Source organism: Lepus europaeus, chromosome 10 (assembly GCF_033115175.1).
Source record: "Lepus europaeus isolate LE1 chromosome 10, mLepTim1.pri, whole genome shotgun sequence".
Taxonomy (NCBI): Eukaryota; Metazoa; Chordata; class Mammalia; order Lagomorpha; family Leporidae; genus Lepus; species Lepus europaeus.
This window is the reverse complement of record NC_084836.1, coordinates 106,758,143-106,777,342: the sequence shown is the minus strand read 5'-3', so window position 1 is coordinate 106,777,342 and position 19,200 is coordinate 106,758,143.

Sequence of the window (19,200 nt, the reverse complement as noted above, 5' to 3'; positions counted from 1 at the left end):
GAATTTTTGTGAATTTCATTAGTGTCTCCTCACTCTTTCTCTTTGTTGAAACTACTGAGCCCACCTTGAGCCTTTGTCTCAAATGTGTTTCCTCCTTTGAATTCACCTTCCCTGATCTCCACCTGCCTGGATCCTTTGGGTCATTCATTTCTCAGCCTAACTCCAGCTCCTTAGAGAAGTCTTTACAAATGATATAACTAAAATAGTCCTCTTCTCCTTCCAATCATCCTACTTTAACTCTTCATAGAGCGTGCCTAGAAATCTAATATATTCTCACTTGTTTATTAGTTTATCATTTGTTTCCTTTGCTTGAACGTAATCTATAAAAAAAGTGTCATTCTGTGATGTGTCTAACATTGTATCTCATCATCAGAACAGGATCAGGCACAACGCTGATGTTCAATAAGTAAGAGATGAAGAATTGAATTATTGAATAAATTAATCTCTTCCCAAGGTACTGGACATGGTCTACCCTTCTCTTCTTAATCTACATGAGTTAAAGTAATGAGTTTTTTGTTTTAATTTTCAAGACCCTATGTGTTGTTTTCTATTCTATCCATGGTTTTATAGCTTTATTTTATTGTAATCTGAGCTACTTGTTGAATCACTGTTTATACTACTTATCTTCTCAAATAGGAGAATTTTTTTAACTAATAAAGAAAAGGCAAATAAACTGTTAATTCCATAAAGCAGAGAACCATACAGTCATTAAAATGCTAATGTATGCCCTTATTTATAAATATGGAAAATCATCATCCGACTAATTTAAAAAAAATTATAAAACATTATTGACTGGGGCTGGTGCTGTGGTGTGGTGGGTTAAAGCTGCCTCCTGCAGTGCCTGCATCCCATATGGTCGCTGGTTCAAGACCCAGCTGTTCCACTTCCAAGGCTGCCTCTGCTATGGCCTGGGAAAGCAGTAGAAGATGACCCAAGTCCTTGGGCCCCTGCACCCAGAGAGACCCAGAAGAAGCTCCTGGCTCCTGGCTTTGCATCAGTGCAGCTTGCTCGAGCCATTGCTGCCAATCGCGGAGTGGGCCAACAGATGGAAGACACACACCAAAAGCCTGGGCCATCTTCTGCTGCTTTCCCAGGCCATAGCAGAGAGCTGGATCAGAAGTGGAGCAGCCAAGACCCAAACTGGCACCCATGTGGGATGCCAGCACTGCAGGCTGCAGCTTTACCCCTTACACCACAGTGCTGGCCCCAGTGGGTATTTTCTACAGATGAGGGTGACCTGGCTGCAATTTCTGCTACCCTGTTCATCACCAGGGTTGCTTTCACTGATCCTGCTGGCCAGACGGGTGTCCTCTTCCCTGTCTCTGCTCCACGTGCGTCCTCCAGAAGCTGCGTGCTTGATGGCAGAGGCTGCCCTTCCCCGATACAGAATGACCACTCTTCAGTCAAGGATGTATGAGTAGCTACATTCCCCTACTAGAACCTCCAAACGGGTTCTCAAGATACCTTAAAATGCTACATATGGGTTTTTTTTAGAATAATATGTTTACAGATGTACTGAATGGGAGGAAATTTTAAAAGGTCTATTCATCAGAAAAATGAAATTCAAAAAGAAATCAAGTAAGAAACAGAGAATCACAGATACGATGTATTGTTCTGGAAGGCTTTTACATGAATCCCTATCCCCCAGAGCATGAAGTCTGAACTGCACAGTGCGGCCCAGCAGAATCCTCCTCAGACCATCTTCTTCTGCAGGCTGGCCTCTAACCTCCCATTAGAGTGCTAAATACAGGCAGATGAGGGGCTTTGGCATTCTCTAAGATGGTCCCACCTGGCCACAGCCTTGTCATTTCATATTCATGGCTTCTCTCTCTCTAGTGACAGTGGCCTTCCCCACCTTGCCTCTCAGGGACACACTTCTGTGTCTTTGAGGATTCAGTCGCACACCACTCCTTCTCTGATGCCTTGAAACCTGGCCAAATCCCTAAACCTCTCTTCCTACCCATAGCGGGGAATCCTCCTGTTCACTCTCCTGTCCTAACAGCCCATCCTGGCCATTAAGATATGCCTCAGGATTCTGGAAAACATTTTAAATCTGCAGATCCCACCCGGAAGTCAGGAAAGAGGCTTGCACGGTTAGAGATCCACAGCTCTGTGAGGGAAGTTGTCCACATCACACAAAATGACTGACATTTCCTCTGAAGCAAAACCTTTGGACGATGTACCTGTCAAAATGTCTCCTGGTGGAGGGCCCCAGTCATGAAATGTTGTTTTCATTTGACGCTTTAGTTAATACCGGAGAAGCAAATGAAAATACAGTGCTGTCTACTGTCAGAGATTTTAAAACAAAATTGCATAATCAAAAATACACAAAGTTTTTCATCAAGACACCCATGTTCCCTGTTAGAGAACCTGGGTGCAATTTTGGCCTTGGCTCCTGACTGCAGCTTCTTGCCAGTGCAGACCTTGGGAGGAGATAGTTATGGCTCAAGCATGAGTTCCTGCCACCCATGGGAGAGAAGTGGACTGTGTTCTTGGCTCCTAACTTCAGCTCTCTCCTACTCCCAGCTATTGCAGGCATTTGGGCAGTGAACCAGCTGATGAGAGCGATCTCTCTATCTCTGTTTCTCCAATAAATAATAAAACAAAAATAAATTAATATAATCATTGCTTTCCATTCAAGGGGGAAACACTGCATCAGGAGGAGTGGCCGCCCTGTTAGGCAGTCAAAGATTGAAATCTTCCTAGTCTAATACTTGAGAAGAGGTGATAAGGAAAAGGAACTGGCTTACCAAGCACACACTGACAGACCTTACAAGGTGAAGGGATTTTTTTCTCTGTTCACAGTCGCTTCTTTTTTCACCCTACCCCAACAGGTTTGTGATCTCCTTCTGTCTTTTCATCTTGTTCTTCCCAGCAGCACCATTCTTTAGTTCTAGTTCAACATGGATCCCAGTCCAAAAAGATGAGGACTAAATACATAAGCACTGTGTCCCAGCAAGTGGGGAGAGGGGATGGAGTGGAAATCTTCGTTCTGGTCCATATAGGATTTTCTCCTTTCCCATCCTCTTACAGACCACGATATCAAACAGGAGAAGGGCGATGCTCCAAGCCCAACAGGGAACTAGCATGGAAGCCCAAGCTCTGCACATCCTGAGTCTTCAGACGTGTCTGGGAATGCCTGGAGGGTCAGCCAGGCAGGCAGGATAGGAGCCAAGGATCCACGTGGGTGGGATTCCAGCCTACCTGATGAGCCTCTCTCCTATTTGGCCCACAGCCTTGTTAGCATAACTAGATTATTTTAGTGCAGTTTTAAACTTGCCTGTTGGTTTCTTACTAATCTAAATTCACTGAGGTCTTCGAGGATGTCTACTTTATTACTGGGGGCACTAATTAGTGCGTGTAGTGGTGTTCATCCAACACCCAGCAGAGATCCTGACTCATAGCACACACATCATTAATATGTGTGGAATGAGTGACAGGGACTTGAAAGCTGATATTCTTGTTCCAAGGAAAGTGGTGCCATTTTGAATAGAACAAGCATAGTGAATTACTCAGATGGCACACTGGCTACCCTTGCCTTGTCCCTAAGAACTTGTGACAATATACTGTGAAATTCATTTCATTAGGGAGAAAATCCCCATGAGGCTCTACAATCAAGGAAAGCACCGAATGTCTCTGCTTTAGATTTATTCCCCAACAGCATGCAACAAGGAGGCATTGAGGGAATTCCTTCTGTAGTTAAGTGTCTATTTGAGGACACTGAAAACAGAAATAAGAAGCTACAAACATTCCCCCACAGAAGGAAGCATCCCTGAAATACCTGGGCGCTCATGTAATTAGACTGAGAAGTGGTCTACACACAGGGCCTTAGAGAATGAGAAGATATTTCCTACGGGGAAAGGAATTGTTAAAATACCTGCTCTGCTGTGTACTTACTCCACGACCTTGGGCATGAGACTCAGTCTACTTAGTAGGTGAGTGGAAATTTTAACAGTATCATCTTTAAATATAATTATAATATAAATTTATATAAGATGTGTCAAGTGATATGCCTGATTGCCATTGTGTAATAATTATAAGTGTACAAAACAATAATGAAAATGATGATGATGGGAAAATGTGAGCATGATGTAAGGTTTGCCAGAACAACTCTATTATAATCAGAGTAAGAAAGACTTAAGTAGGGCTCCTACAATTCTGGCATATGGGTAATGAGTCAAAGAGGGCTGCTTTATAAGAACTGTTAAAACCCGAGTGTATTGTCAGATTATTGTGGACATAAGAAAAAATAAACTTTGCATTTTGAGAGTTTACCCAGATGTAGTTAATTGCTACACTTGATGGCAGAGGCACTGAACGGACACTGTTGCCAGAGATGACTGTGCATCCTCACAGGTTACTTCTAGTGAATGAGTTCCTCCAGAAGGTTGCTCAAGGGTTACATATTGGAAAATGATGAATAGAAGAGGAGTTGAAACAAAGTTTTCTTAGAGTTTCCTATGAAGAAAGATGAAAATAATATTCCCAAGAGTTTACTTGTGATGTGGGAACCTAGAGAGTCCATGAATCAGAGCCGGCACTGTGGCATAGAAGGTTAAGCCTCCACCTGCAGTGCCAAGCATTCCATATGGGCTCTGGTTCAAGTCTCGGCTGCTCCACTTCCAATCCAGCTCCCTGCTAATGTGTCTGGGAAAGCAGTGGAATAAACCAAGCACTTGGGCTCCTGCCCCTACTTGAGAGACCTGGAAAAAGCTCCTGGCACCTGGCTTTGTCCTGGCCCAGCTCCAGCCATTACACCCATTTGGGGAGTGGCCAGTGGATAGAAGTGTTTCTCTCTCTCTTTCTCTCTCTCTCTATCCCCTTCTCTCTCTTTGTATCTGCTTTTCAAATAAATAATTTTTTTTAAAAAAAAGAGAGTCCATGAATCTCCAGAGCTTGATCTAATTCCTAGAAAAGGAATTTAAGATCTTTCTAGAAAAGACTGGATACTTGCACATTGACAGCACATCCCTAGTGCTGGGTCTAGAATGTCACCAGAGAAAGATGATCATATGGTAGGACAGGAAAGAGAAGCAATTTTATATCCTTTAGAAAGCACATCCTCAAGCAAATCAAATTGTTCTTGGGAGAGTTCACTTCGATTCAGAGGTGAAAACATGTCTGAAACATAGCCAGCCAAATGAGTATTTATTTTCTGGGTGTAGTGTACATGACTGGTATATTCTATCATATTTATAAAATTTAGTCCATTCTTATCTATTTTGTCTATTTGATCTCTCTATTTGAAAGTAATATAAAAAATTTTCAAGTAAAATGCTTCTTTGAATTTCCAAAATATTAATTTATGTATCTCTATAATACTGTTATTGAAATAGCAAAGTCTAGCATATTATTGATCTATAATAGATTATAACTTCAAATAAATTAACTCTTGTCCTATTTGTATCTTTCTTTTAACCCCAAAATCTACTCTACATGATATTAACACTGAAACATCCATTGTTCTTATTTGATACTCATTGTGGAAATAGTGTATGTTTAAACATTTTGAAACATCTTTTAAAAATTCTACCTCAAAGATATGTAGTTTTGTTTTTCATATGAACTGACATTTCATAAATACTAAAAGGTAGTATTATAATAATTTCATTTATTATCATAGAGATATGTGTACTTCCTTCTATGATCTTATTTCATGTTTTCTGGCTTTTTTGCTTTTCTACCATTTCCGCTATTTCCTGTCTTTTGCTACATGAACTCTGCTTTGATTTCTTTAATCTCCAGCGGTAATTTTGGAGGAATCATCCTGTTTTTTATTTGTACTAAACTTTGCAAAATAACATAGTTGATCCAATATTCCTGTAATTATCAAGGTCAAGATGAAACAATAGCTTTTGACTCTGCCCTTGTTCTAGTTGAGGAATTCAGCACATTTTTATTTTTTCACTTCTTCTTCTACTTCCCCATATTTCATAGCACAATGCATAGTTTTGGACAGTTGTTACTATCTGCCACAGTATTTTATATTCCAAATTATATTTATTTGGGAATTTAGAAAATCATCCCTACCATTTCTTTAAGAAACATACTTAGCCTTGTGCTCATTCATTTCCACAGTAACTATTCTTATTCAGTTTTTATTTCCACTGGCTTTTCAGGGACTGCTATGGTGGATTATTCCTCTAAGGATTAGTACCAGTGTCCGGGGACTCTGTCCTCTCCCTTTTCACCTCTTACTCTAAAGTCATGGCTACCATGCCATGACATTTGAATCTCTAGCCTGAGACCAGATTTCCATCCTGACAGGAAGAAATCTTCTGCCCACCAGAAATCTTCAGTATCTCAGAGACACACAAACAGAACTTCAGAGGACACAGTGAGGGAAATAGATACCTAACATGGTCTCTGAGTCAGGGGAACGTGCTGTGGGCAGCAATACACTGATGCAGACCTGTAAGGTACCTGGCATTGCTAGAGACATGTTTCCACATCATATTGCTCAACCTCTATTTGTGTTGTTTTATTTTTAATTGATACATAATAAATGACAATTTGATAGGCACAATATGATGCTTCCATATATGTACACGCTTGGGAAGACTTGGATGCTCAATTCTAAAATTGGGTAAATTGAGTTTCCAAAAGATTAAGAAATGTATCCCAGACTCAGTTTGGGTTCTAAAACATGTCTTTTACCTTTACCTTGTAACTCGAGATCCTTCCTTAAAGAGAAAGATCTTTGTCTTTCCACCCAGACTTGTCCTGTTGGCTTGCCCATTCCTTCCTGAGGTTATTCCCAGATCTGTTTCCATGTGAAGACACTGCAAAGGAGGAACAGCTTCCTCTCCTCCAGATGGCCGGACAGCCAGCTCCACTCTGCGCTAGGCAGGAGTGGGAGCCATCCTCGACTCCTGAGTTGTTAGGGACCTAGAATTGAGCATGAATAGGGCCAGCCATGGGGATGGTCTCCTGTAGGCTTCTACACCCTGCTGTAAAGAAGGAAGGAAGGGAGGGAGGGAGGGAGGGAAGAAGGGAGGGAGGAGGTGGGGGGAGAGGGAGGGAGGGGGAGGAAGGAAGAGAAGGAGGGAGAGAGAAAGGGAGGGAGAGAGGGAGGGAGGGAAGGGGGCAGAGAGGAGAGGGGAGGGCTGGAGGGAGGGAGGGAGGAAGAGAGAGAGAGAGAGAGAGGAGAAAAATAAAAGGAAATCCTGACTTATGCAACAAAATGGATGCAACTGGAAACCATTATACTTAGTAAAATAAGCCAGTCCCAAAAAGACAGATACCACATCTTTTCCCTGATCCGAGGTAACTCAAAGAGCATGTAAAATATAATGTATTGGAGTGCAATGGATATTGATGATTGTTTATAGTCTTGTCTCTGTTGAGGAAAAGTGTTTTTGGGTTTTCTTTTTCTTTTCTATTCTCTTTGTTGAACTCTTTTACTTAGTGTAGGGTTAACCCTAAGATCATTAAGTACACTGAAAGTAGCTCTTTGTAAAAATTAAGAGTGGCGGGGCCAGCACTGTGGCTCAGTAGGTTAATCCTCCACTTGCAGTTCTAGTATCTGAGATGGGCGTCAGTTTGTGTCCCAGCCGCTCCCCTTCTGATCCAGCTCTCTGTTATGGCTTGGGAAAGCAATAGCAAATGGCCTAAGCGCTTGGGCCCCCGCACCTGTGTGGGAGACCTGGAAGAAGCTCCTGCCTCCTGGCTTCAGATCGGCCCAGCTGTAGCCATTGAGGCCATTGGGGGAGTGAACCAGCAAATGGGAGAGCTTTCTCTCCATCTCTCCCTCTCACTGTCTGTAATTCTACCTCTCACATAAATAAATAAAATATTAAAAAAAAAAAATAGAGTGGCAATGGGAGAGGGAGGAGGAAGAAGGGTTAGAGCATGGGAGGGTAGGGTGGGAAGTGTCACTGTGTTCCTAAATCTGTAAATATTAAATACATGGAACTTGTATAACTTAAATACATTTTTTGAAAAAGAAATTCACTGATCTTGCTTTTCTCCCATTCTTCTCCATTTTATCTCAGACAGTGGGTGGAGCTGGAATGGAGAAGAGTCTGGTGAAGATGGACTACTGGAAGTATTTACAGTGCCATGTGGAAGTTCCTAGTTCGCTTAGAGTTCTGGTGTCTTCTTCCACTGGTCCTGTTGGTCTTCAGCTTGGTTTCCAGTCTCTGACACTTCAAGTCAATCTACTATGCAGGACATTGCAATTATCAAACTCAAGGAGCTCTCAAGTTTCCATGTAAATGGAATGTAGGAGTGGAACTTTCCTCTACCTATAGTTCGGGCGGCACAAAATGCCTACATTCCTGTAGTCCTACTTCTGCAGACCAAGGCAAACAGATTGTCCTTTGAATGTCTTAAAGGCTCTTTTTTTTTGTAATGCCAAATGCAATATTTTTTTGAAAATACACCAGAAGTTTCCCAGCTGAGAAAACAGGCTTGTGAAAAATGGTTTCAGAAAATGTAATAAACCATGCAAAAGTTGTTCAGAGTGTGTTTGAAATGAACATCTGGATATGAGCTGCTAAATTACCTCCCTCCCCCTCCTCCTTCTTCTCCCAGCTGTTTGAAAGAGTGCTGAGGGCAGGGAAACAGGTCAATGGCCCGAATTGCACCTTTTGGGCCTTCCCAGTCCCTTTTGCACGTATGCAAGGAATCTAGCTCACATGTGTGCTTAATAAGTGGGCACAAATACAAGAAAAAATTATCTCAATTCCGGTTGACTCTCTTCAGCAACACCAAAGGAAAAAGCGAACTCCGGATTTTAAAATTTCTCAAACAAAACTTATGTTTCTAATAAAATGTTGCTTTAAAGTTGGCGTTTTTATATCAAGAACTGAATAAGCCACTTATTTCTCTTCAGTTCTTCAGAACGAAGGATTATTATGCCACACTTTCCACAAAGTAAAGAAAATGCAGCTCCCAAGGCTTTGCATCTTAACTTAGAAATGAGGAACATCGATGATTCTGTGCGTTCTTACAGAATTTGCTGCTGCATCTGTTTATTGCAGGCCGTTTCCATGACCATCACTGCAACACACACACACACACACACCTAAGGAAGACATCTACTAGTTAAGCTAGTCAGAAAGGAACAAGTTGACATTCAATAGATCTTCATGAGATTATCAGTGTCTACAACTAATGCAGCAAATATGAAATAATTACTTCATATCAGAAGAATGTGTAGGCAAGTCTTTGGGGGAGATATGATAGATGTTCTCACATAAAAGGAGGCTGGTGCATTAATTTTGTGCTGCTGGAGACTAAAGTGGGTCTGACAAGGAGAAGGAATCAGTGCTTAACATGAGGTTTTTGCCTTTGCTGCCTGCATTGGTCTAATCTTCTGGCCTCTGGTCTTTTCTAGGACAGGAAAGGAACCTTATTCATCTCTGGGTCTTAGCGCTCAGGACATCGTGCCTGCTCATTTGATGGACAAGTGACTGACTCACGGACTGAACACAATTCTTCATATAGATTTTCCAATATCTGAAAAAACTCTCTTTTGGAGGAAAGACTAAATCCTCAGAAGGAAATTGGAGAAGTTCAGGGAGGGAATTACTTGGATTAGATGGACTCCAAGGCCTTGCCATCATTTTAAACATGAAATTCTATGTCTTCCTTCTAAACAGTTTGGAAGGAGATTCTTGTCCACATGCCAGTATTATGTCTTGGAAATCCTTCTTTCTTATACACTGCCCCCCAGTGCTATCTTCACTGACATGCCTTAACTCTTGCAAGGAGCATTGCAGAAATAACCTTTGAACTTGACCATGGCCTCAGAGCTGCATCTTTCCAATCTTTCAGCTATATTTTGTTCTTTGAGCTGCTTGTCTGTGCCAAGCATTATGCACAGCAGGTACACAGCACATATTAGGGTGTTGCTGCTTTAATATGGCTTTTGTGGACTCCTTACCACAGTCTCTGCTCCCTACTTACTACCACAGAGTTCTTTCTCTTTTGGACAGTGTATTCTCCACTTCAAGGCTTCCTTGCAAAAGTAATATTTGAGGACCAAAGCAATGAAGTAGATGAAGAGGGCATCAAGAAAGAAAACATTTCAGTGGCCGAGTTGTGGTGTAGCAGGTAAAGCTGCTATCTGCAATGTTGGCTTCCCATATGGGTTCCAGCATGAGTCTCAGCTGCTCCACTCCCAATCCAGTTCCCTGTAAATGTTCCTGGGAAAGCAGTGGAAGATGGCTCAAGTCCCTGGGCCCCTGCACACATGCGGGAACCCTGGATGAAGCTACCAGCTCCTGCCTTCAGCCTGGCCCAGTCTTGGCCATTGTGGCCAATTAGGGAGTGAACCAGCAGATACAAGACTGATCTCTCTCTCTCCTCTCGCCTCTTCCTCTCCCTTTCCCTTTCCCTTTCCCTTTCACTCTTCCTCTCTCTCTGTAACTCTTTCAAATAAAATAAATAAATCTTTAAAAAAAAGAAAGAGGGCATTTCAGAATGAAAGAAAATCACAGATGGTATCTTTGAGTTGAAACTGCAAGAAAAGAATAGAGGTATTACAACAAACTGTGCCTGGGAATATGGAGCACAAGAGACAAAACTGTGAGGCCAGAAGCAGAGAAAAGAAGCCATAGCGGGGAGTGCACATATGCCACCTGAGGACATTGGAAGTTTACAACCGTCTAACCCAGATGAGTAACCTGAGACCTCAGATTGCCTATTCCTCAGGCCAGTGCCATTCTCCAGACTATTTCCTCTTCCAGATGTAGTCTCCTAATTCCTATCTTTCAATCATTTTCTCATCCTTCAAAAATCAACCTCTGATGTCCCCTTCTCCAAGAAATCTTCGGTGACTTCCTTGAGTGGTTTCGTCTTCTGTGCAGGCCATGCCCATACCCTGCTTCATTTCTATGTTGATCGTACTTGTGACTTTCCACCCACGGAGACTGGGCTTCACGACAGAGAGGCTAGCTCCTGCTTTCTCTCCTTCTACCAATAAACTCGGGAAATATTTGCTGATGAACTGTTCACAGTGGTCCATTCAGAACATTTATCAGGAAGACTATGGGATATAGACTTTCTGGACTAACACCATGGCCCTATCCTCTGCTCAATGTGTTGCTTAATCTCCTCTACTGTCATTTTGTTCAGCTGGAAAATGGTGGTCATGATATTTATCTGCTATACTTTGAATGGGTCCCCCCCAAAAGTTTGTGTGTTGGAAATCTAATCATCAAGATCATGCACTGACGGCTGTATCTGGAGGTGGGATCTTTGGGAGGGAATTAGGTTCAGGTGAGGTCATGAGAACAGGATCCCTCAAACCAGATTAGTGGCTTTGTAAGAAGCAGCTTTCATGCTCTCAGACTCACAGTGTGGTGCATCAGGAAGGTCCTCACCAGATCTTCATTTTTTAAAAAGATTTTCCTTTCCTCTTTTATTTTTTAAAGATTTATTTATTTATTAGAAAGCCAGAATTACAGAAAGAGAATGGAAGAGGGAGAGAGGCAGAGGGAGAGAGACAAAGAGAGAGGGAGGGAGGGAGAGAGAGGGAGAGAGATAGAGAGAGAGAAATAGGGAGGGAGGGGGAGAGGGAGAGAGAGAAAGAGAGCGAGTGAGAGAGAGAGAATCTCCATCAACTTGTTCACTCCCCCAGTGGCTGCAACAGCCAGGGCTGGGCCAGGTCAAAACCAGGAGCCAGGTGCTCCGACTAGGTCTCCCACATGGGTGGCAGGGTCCCAAGCATTTGTGCCATCTTCTGCTACTTCCCCAGGCACATTAGCAGGGAGCTGTATCAGATAGAAGTGGAGCAGCTGTGACCTGAACTGGTGCCCATATGGGGTGCCTGTGCTGTGGATGACAGCTTCACCTGGTGCCACAGCACCGACCCCAAATACCAGCATCTTGATATTGGACTTCCCAACTTCCCAAACTGGGAGAAGTATTTTTCAAAGTAAAATATCCAGTCTGGGGTATTCCATCTGCACAGCACAAATAAGACTAAGGCACTACCTAAGGACTTGCATGAGTATTACAAATCAGATATGTGATTAATTTAGCCAAGCCCTGAAAACATTACTTGTTATTATGGAATCCTGAGTACTGGTTAGAGAGCCAGTCTAAAATGTTGAGCCAACTTAGGCAAAATCGTCAGAGGATTGTGTATATCTTATGTCTCATTCCAAGGCTGTTGTCCTCAACCACCTTGTCATAATGCAATTTGATGGAAAACATTAAGAAGAAAAAGGAGTATCATAAGGTTTTGATTCTTCTCACGCTCATGCACATGTACCAAAGTTGGGCTAAGGGAGGCTCAGACTGTGTGAAATTCTGAGTTACTCGAAGGTAAAGGATGCACAGGAATTGAGAAGACGCTCGTGCCTGATCCCTATTCTTTCTCCGGGTCTGTGTTCACCACCTGCACTTGGGGCTTCGCCAGTGCCTGCTTTGTTCCTGTTAGATCAGGACATAGTCAGTCTTTGCTAATGTGGGCACCCGGAGGAGCAGAGTGGTGATGCCATCCATCGTCCAAACCAAGACACTTTGGAGGGGAAAGGGCACTCTGACAAACATTGTATTGGGACCACAAGTATGAGCTGGACAATCACTGGCAATTCAAACTGTATGGCCAACCAAGATAGAGACAGAAATTTTGCTGACTTGGTCATGCTGATTTCAGTATCTTTCAAGTTTCTACAGCTCCCAGTCGAAGGCATAAAGGCTCTCTCTGATCCAATTTATTTTTAATTGTAAGAGAACATTTTAAACTCAGTGTTGCACATAGGTTTCCTGGAAGGTCATGTCAATATATTGTGAAACATATGGATCTTTGGGTATCAGTTCGTTGGAATATAATGAGCAATTTTCATCCCAAATCTTTAGAGTGATGTAGATAAACCGATTGGTTTCGATTCAGGGAACTTAACTGCCAGCTTCAATTAGCCAGGCTTCTTTAATATATTCTTTTTCTAACATAGTAGGCAACTTCAATAAATTATTATTTATAGAGTACTTATTAAAATGCCACAGGGAAATCATTCCTGGAAACATCTCACTGTAACTGTAAATGATCAAGCCCTTGCCTGCTGATTGAGTGGCTCAGGACTTGAGTCAGATCACAGGATCAGAGAAACTCATGCGGCAATAAGACCTCAGGCAGCATCCAGGCCAGTGACCCATTCCATTTCCAAGCCTTCAACAACATCTCTGCCGTATAGGCGTCCGGGAAATACCTGGTGTGCCGATGTCGGACGGCCTCATCCCTGCCCAGAGTGCCTTTCCCTTTGTTGAATGGCTTCACCGGATTAGAACCTGGTTCTTCATTTCAAACAGAAATCTGCATTTCCCAAACTTCCATGCATTGAATCCCATTCTAAATGCAAACACCACTTGGATAAATGAATCTCTTGCATCCCTTTCTTGCTCTCAGCCCTTGCACAGTGGTGAATATCTGCTTTGCCTGGCCCCACCAGGGACAGTAGAGCAAAGGGGCACAGCATACCCTGTGGACTAGAGACAAAGTTTGAATCCTGGCACCACCTGGAACAAGGCAAGGCAGTTAGCCTCTCAGAATCTTAGCCTCCTCTTCCCTGGTGCTTTGGGACATTAAGAGATTCCAGGAGGCAATGTGTATCAAGTGTTTAGGATAGTATCTACTGGCACATGGTAAACACTCTACAGCAATTATCACATCAAATCCCAGCAATTACAATCTGGAAATTGTCCTGCTGTTAAAAAATCAGTGGTCAGTGGGTCAGGGGTTCGTGCTGTGCACTGCATAACCCTAAAATGAGGCCTGCTCAGGACAGCCTGTCCAGCACTCCTAGTTCCTTTGGATAGCTGCTTAACTTTCTGGATGAGATAAATCCCAATCATGAATAGTTAGAGCCTAAGAAAGTGCACTCAACTCTGGATATGCATTAAATTAATTAGACAGGTTTTTTTTAATAATGAAATTAGAGTTCTTGGGGATTCAGAAGAACATTTTCTGAGAGCTCCTCAGGGAATTTTCATGTACAGCCAGCCTGAGGACAACAGATTTGGTGCTGTGTTGTACCGTGAGTTTAACCGAGGCCTGTAATGCTGGCATCCCGTATGAGCATCAGTTTGTGTTCTGGCTGCTCCACTTCCAATCCAGTTCCCTGCTAACATGCCTGGGAAAGCAACAGAAGATGGCCCAAATGCTTGGGCCCCTGCCACCCATGTGGGAGACCCAGATGGAGTTCAAGGCTTCGGCCTGGCCCAGCCCTGGCCATTGCAGCCATCTGCGGAGTGAATCAGCAGACGGAAGACCTTTGTCTCTCCTGCTCTCTCTGTAACCCTGCCTTTCAAATATTTCAGATAAAGAAATCAATAGATCTTTTTTAAGAAAGAAAACAAACCTAAAAGGGACAACAGATTTCAAATGGGCGCTCAGGGATCACAGCGTGGACTCCCTGAGTTACCACCTGCACAACTTACGTGTCTTCAGGCCTCAGTTCCCAGTTTCTCTAATTGCAAAATGGGGGGACAAAAGTGGAAAGTGCCTTCCTCATAAAGCTGTTATACTATTCAATACTATTCAAATGAAATAGTAGATGTGGTGACAGAGTACTCATTAGGTATAATTTCCGCATAGTTTAATCTAACAGGCATCCACCATCCGTATCCCACCTCCATATCTCATTTTGGCCTCACCTGTCAGCAGGTATTGAAGGATGCTGAGCACTATTTCCATTGTAGGTGCAACCTTCCGTCCTAGACACTAGGACCAATCGGCAGACCTTACCTAACCTGGGTGCATTTTGGGCTGATGGTACCCATTGTGCTTTTCTGATGCTAAGAATGGATTTGTATTTACACAGTGTGTGCCCAGACCCAGAAGAATCAGGAGAGGTGAAAACCAACTTGTCAGGCTGGGCTGTGGTTTATTCCAGCACTGGACTCACCTGCCCTGGGTCGGGCATTAAGAATCTGCTCCCTGAGTGGGCATTTAGCTTAGTGATTATAAAGCCTGAGTCCCATTGACACCACCTGGATTCACTTCCTGGCTCCAGATCCTGACTCCAGCCTCCTACTGATACAGACCCTGGGAGCAGGTTGGTAATGGCTCAGACAGTCGGATCCTTGCCACCCATATGGGAAACCTGAATAGAGTTCCTGACTTCCAGGTTTGACCCGGGCCCAGCCTTGGTCTTTGTGGGTATTTGGGGAACAAACCAGCCAATGTGCCCCACCCCCGTTCTCTCTCTAATAAACAAATGAAAAAGTTAAAATACAAAAAAGAAACTTTTCTGCCAAAGTATTGGTAGGTGGTCTACATATTTTGAACTCAAACCAGAAGCAGGACATCACCTGTGAGCTTATTAGAATGACAGAATCGCTGGCCTTGCCCCAGGCCCACTGATTCAGAACTTGAATCCTGACAAGATCCCCAGGTGATCTGTTTGCCCATTGCCTTCAGGAATTATTATTTTTCATCAGTATTAGGAGGAGGCCACACTCAGACTCTGTGAAATGAGTTTAATATGCTACATACCCCACTGGAATCAGAGGCCTCTAAATGATCAGTTTGACTCCATCTCTCTCCTTCCTATATCATTGGCCCAGCCTTTACATAAATGCCTTCCTGGAGTCATTTTCTGGCTTAGATTTTCTAGCTGGCTGATTCCTGGCCGTTGTTGGAAAAGAGCATCTGATATGTGCTTTATGGGGCCTCTGGGGACCAGTGCCTTAGTTGAGTCACAGAAAGAGCATGCTGTGGACTTAGCGCGGATTCTCTGGGTGATGTCCTTTCCTTTGATTTTACACCCCAGGAGCCTGTGATCTTTAGGAGGCCAGGAGCTGCTGAGTCTGAATTCAAATAGTGACACAGAGAAGCCTGGCCTTGGGTACTCAAGGCTTTGCTGAACAGGCTCCAAGGTGAAGTCAGAGAAGGTGTTTCTCAATTATCATTCAGCATTACATTGTCGTTACACACATAACAATATCCCTCATTTCACTGGGTTTCAAACAGCTAGAGGAAAGATGGAGGGAGAGGGGAGTGCAGCACAGTGGTTAAGATGCTGCTTAGGGGCCAGTGCCGTGGCTCACTAGGCTAATCCTCCGCCTGTGGCATCGGCACCCAGGGTTCTAGTCCTGTCTGGGGCATCAGATTCTGTCCTGGTTGCTCCTCTTCCAGTTCAGCTCTCTGCTGTGGCCTGGGAGTGCAGTGGAGGATGGCCCAAGTGCTTGGGCCCTGCACCCGCATGGGAGACCAGGAGAAAGCGCCTGGGCTGCTGGCTTCTAATCAGCACAGTGTGCCGGCCGCAGCGCACCAGCCGTAGCGGCCATTTAGGAGGTGAAACAATGGAAAAAGGAAGACCTTTCTCTCTGTCTTTCTCTCTCACTGTCCACTCTGCCTGTCAAAAAAAAAAAAAAAAAAAATATATATATATATATATATATATATATATATATATATACTGCTTGGGACACCTACATCAGAGTATATCAGAGTACCCGGGTTAGAATCCTGGATCTGCTTCTGACTCAGCTTCCTGCTAATGCACACCTGGGAGGCAGCAGGTGTTGGCTCAAGTACTTGAACCACCTATGTGGGAGATCTGGATGGAGTTCCAGTCTCTTAGCTTTGGCTTGGTCCAGCCCTGGATGTTATGGGTAACTGGGAAATGGTATAGCAGATGGGAGAGCTCTCTCCATCTATCTCTCTCTCTTTCTCACTCTTTCAAATAAAATGAAAATAATTAAAAATGTATTTTTAAACTTTTTTCAAAAATAGAGGATGTGAATTAAAAACCTAGACTGAGTCCGAGGGTGTAAGAGACAGCTGTTGCCTTAGCACGCTTGCACACACACACACACAGAGTCCAGCATGATGATGGATGTTGCACATCCAAAGGAGAACAGACATTGGTTGTGTTGCCTCCTCCCACGCCCAGTGCTTGTAGAGCTTACACCTTGAAGGGGACATAGACACAAATCAAGTAACTGTAAAAGCATATGTGACATCCTAACAGTGACAGATACTTGAAAAAGACAGGTCCAAGTGCCCTGAGTACGCAAAAAAAATGGGAGAGGGACTTACTCGGACGGGAAGATTTCCCTGAAGAAGCAACAAAACTGAAGGGTGGGTAGGGTTAACCAGGCCAAGGCGGGTGTGACAGGAAGAGGAGGCCCAGCTGGTGCTGAAGTCCTGTGACCAGGAGAATTGGTGCCTTTTTGAGGAACTGAAACATGTCTGGAGTGAGTGGAGTCCAGAGAAGGGAGGGGGAGGAAGGACTGCAAGCTGAGGTTGGACTGGTGGTGGGAATATAAAAAGGTCCTCATTCTAAGAGCACAGGGAAGCAAGGAAAGGTTTCCTGCAGGGAGCATCAGGGCCAGATTTGAGTTCCTGCAAGGGTCGTGTTTCTACCACTTGCAAACAGACCGGTGGGGAATGGACAGGCTGCAAGGAACAGACCAGTGAGGACTGCATTGCAGTCTCCCAAGGTGGAAGACAGGGTGCTTAGGGCATGAAGGTGTTGGGGGCAGAGAGGGCACACTGACGTGGTTGGATCAAAGGACTCAGATGAGATGGGGCTGAGGAGCAGGGCAGAGGAAGCTGATATGGAGGACAAATAATTTACTCAACTACCTGGTCTCTTGAAGAAAGCAGGGAGCTCTGCACAAATACAAACCAGATCAGCCGTCAGGGTTGTCGCATGCTGGATTATAGGTATTTGGAGTTGGAGGCCTTTCCTGAGTTCCCAGAAAACACTCAGGTTTGGAGTTTTGATCAGAGTTCTAGGCTGGTAGAAGTTCCTTGATCATAATAATTTTAAAATTAGAACTGCCAAAATTACTAACCATTAACTATTTACTGAGTGCCAAGACTCAGTCCCTAACATGTAGTCCAGTCAAGGTTCTGTATGCAAGAACCAATCATTCCCATGTCACAGATGAGGAAGAAGAGGCCCAGAGAGAGCCTATTGTCCAAGCTCTTAACCACTGTGTCACACTGCCCCCTGCTGAGCCCCTACTAAGTGCCAATAAACAATAATGCTTAAGACATTCCAAACAGCTCTGAGCTCAGTAAGTATGTTCAGCTTACAGTTTGTCTTCCAAATTGAAGTGCAAAATGACTGGGGAGAAGCCATATTGTAGGAAGCTCTGCCACTCGTCTCTTAAAGTGCCACTTTTCTACAAGCTATGCCCACTGATATTCACACACATAGGGATCTAGGTACACTGGTGCACAGCTGGCTCACTGGTTCTCTTCACTTTTTGTACCCAGGACAATTTTTTTCCTCTTCTGATCTTTAGTTTTAGGTTGCTCAAGGGCAGCAGGTTAAACAAGAAGACTTTTGCCGTATATCTAACACACTCCATCAGCTTTCAGGTTTAGGGTCTCAGATGCAGAGGAGGGGGTGGGAGCCCAACACATGCCCCCAGTGAAAGGTAAATTAATGCTCTGACTTGCTGAAGGCAGCCTTCTCCATTCACTAGTCTGGGTATTGTTCTGAGGATAACAAGAATGCCGCTGCTAAAACCAGCTCCGTAGCAGAGATAGACTGGCTGCTGCAGCTAATGCAAGAGGAACAGTCACACACATTGATCCCTTCCCAGAATGCCCTGCCTTTGCACAGACACTGAACATAAATGTGGAAGAACTTCACTGCTCCCATTACTCAGAAGGGTTTGAGATCTGAACCTGAATAATTTCCCATATTTACATGGAATAAAATATGTGATTGATACTAAGAACATAAATCGCTCTTAAACCCTTACTTCTTCTTATGTCAGTAAAAATATCATATTGGAAGATTAACAAAGTATGCTTTTCTGTGGATGTATGTATGTGGCTGTGTGTGCAGGGAAATACATTTTCGATGCTCTGTTTTGGCTTTGCTACCCCTCCGTTTTATCCAGGGGCCAGCATTGTGGTGCAGATCCATAGTCGAGTGTGTTTTCTCTGACATTGTACAAATCTCCTGTCTAAAAAACCCTCTTTGTAGGATCAGTGAGAGTGATGATGACAGCCAATTTTATCATGAAGTGAAAAGTCTCAAGCAGTTGAGTACAACGTGCTCTGCACCTCTGGATATTATAAAGATTGCCTTCCTTCTACTACTCATGCTCTTCATGGGTTTCAATTTTCCTTAAGTATAAAAGGAATGACGTTAGGACGAGCCAGTGCTAGACAACTCAGGGCAGCACCATTGTGGAGCGGATCCTCCTGCTGTTCTCGGGAACTCCCTGAGACTGCAGACCTTTAGCAAAACAGCAAGAATGCACAATCCTAAGCCCCAA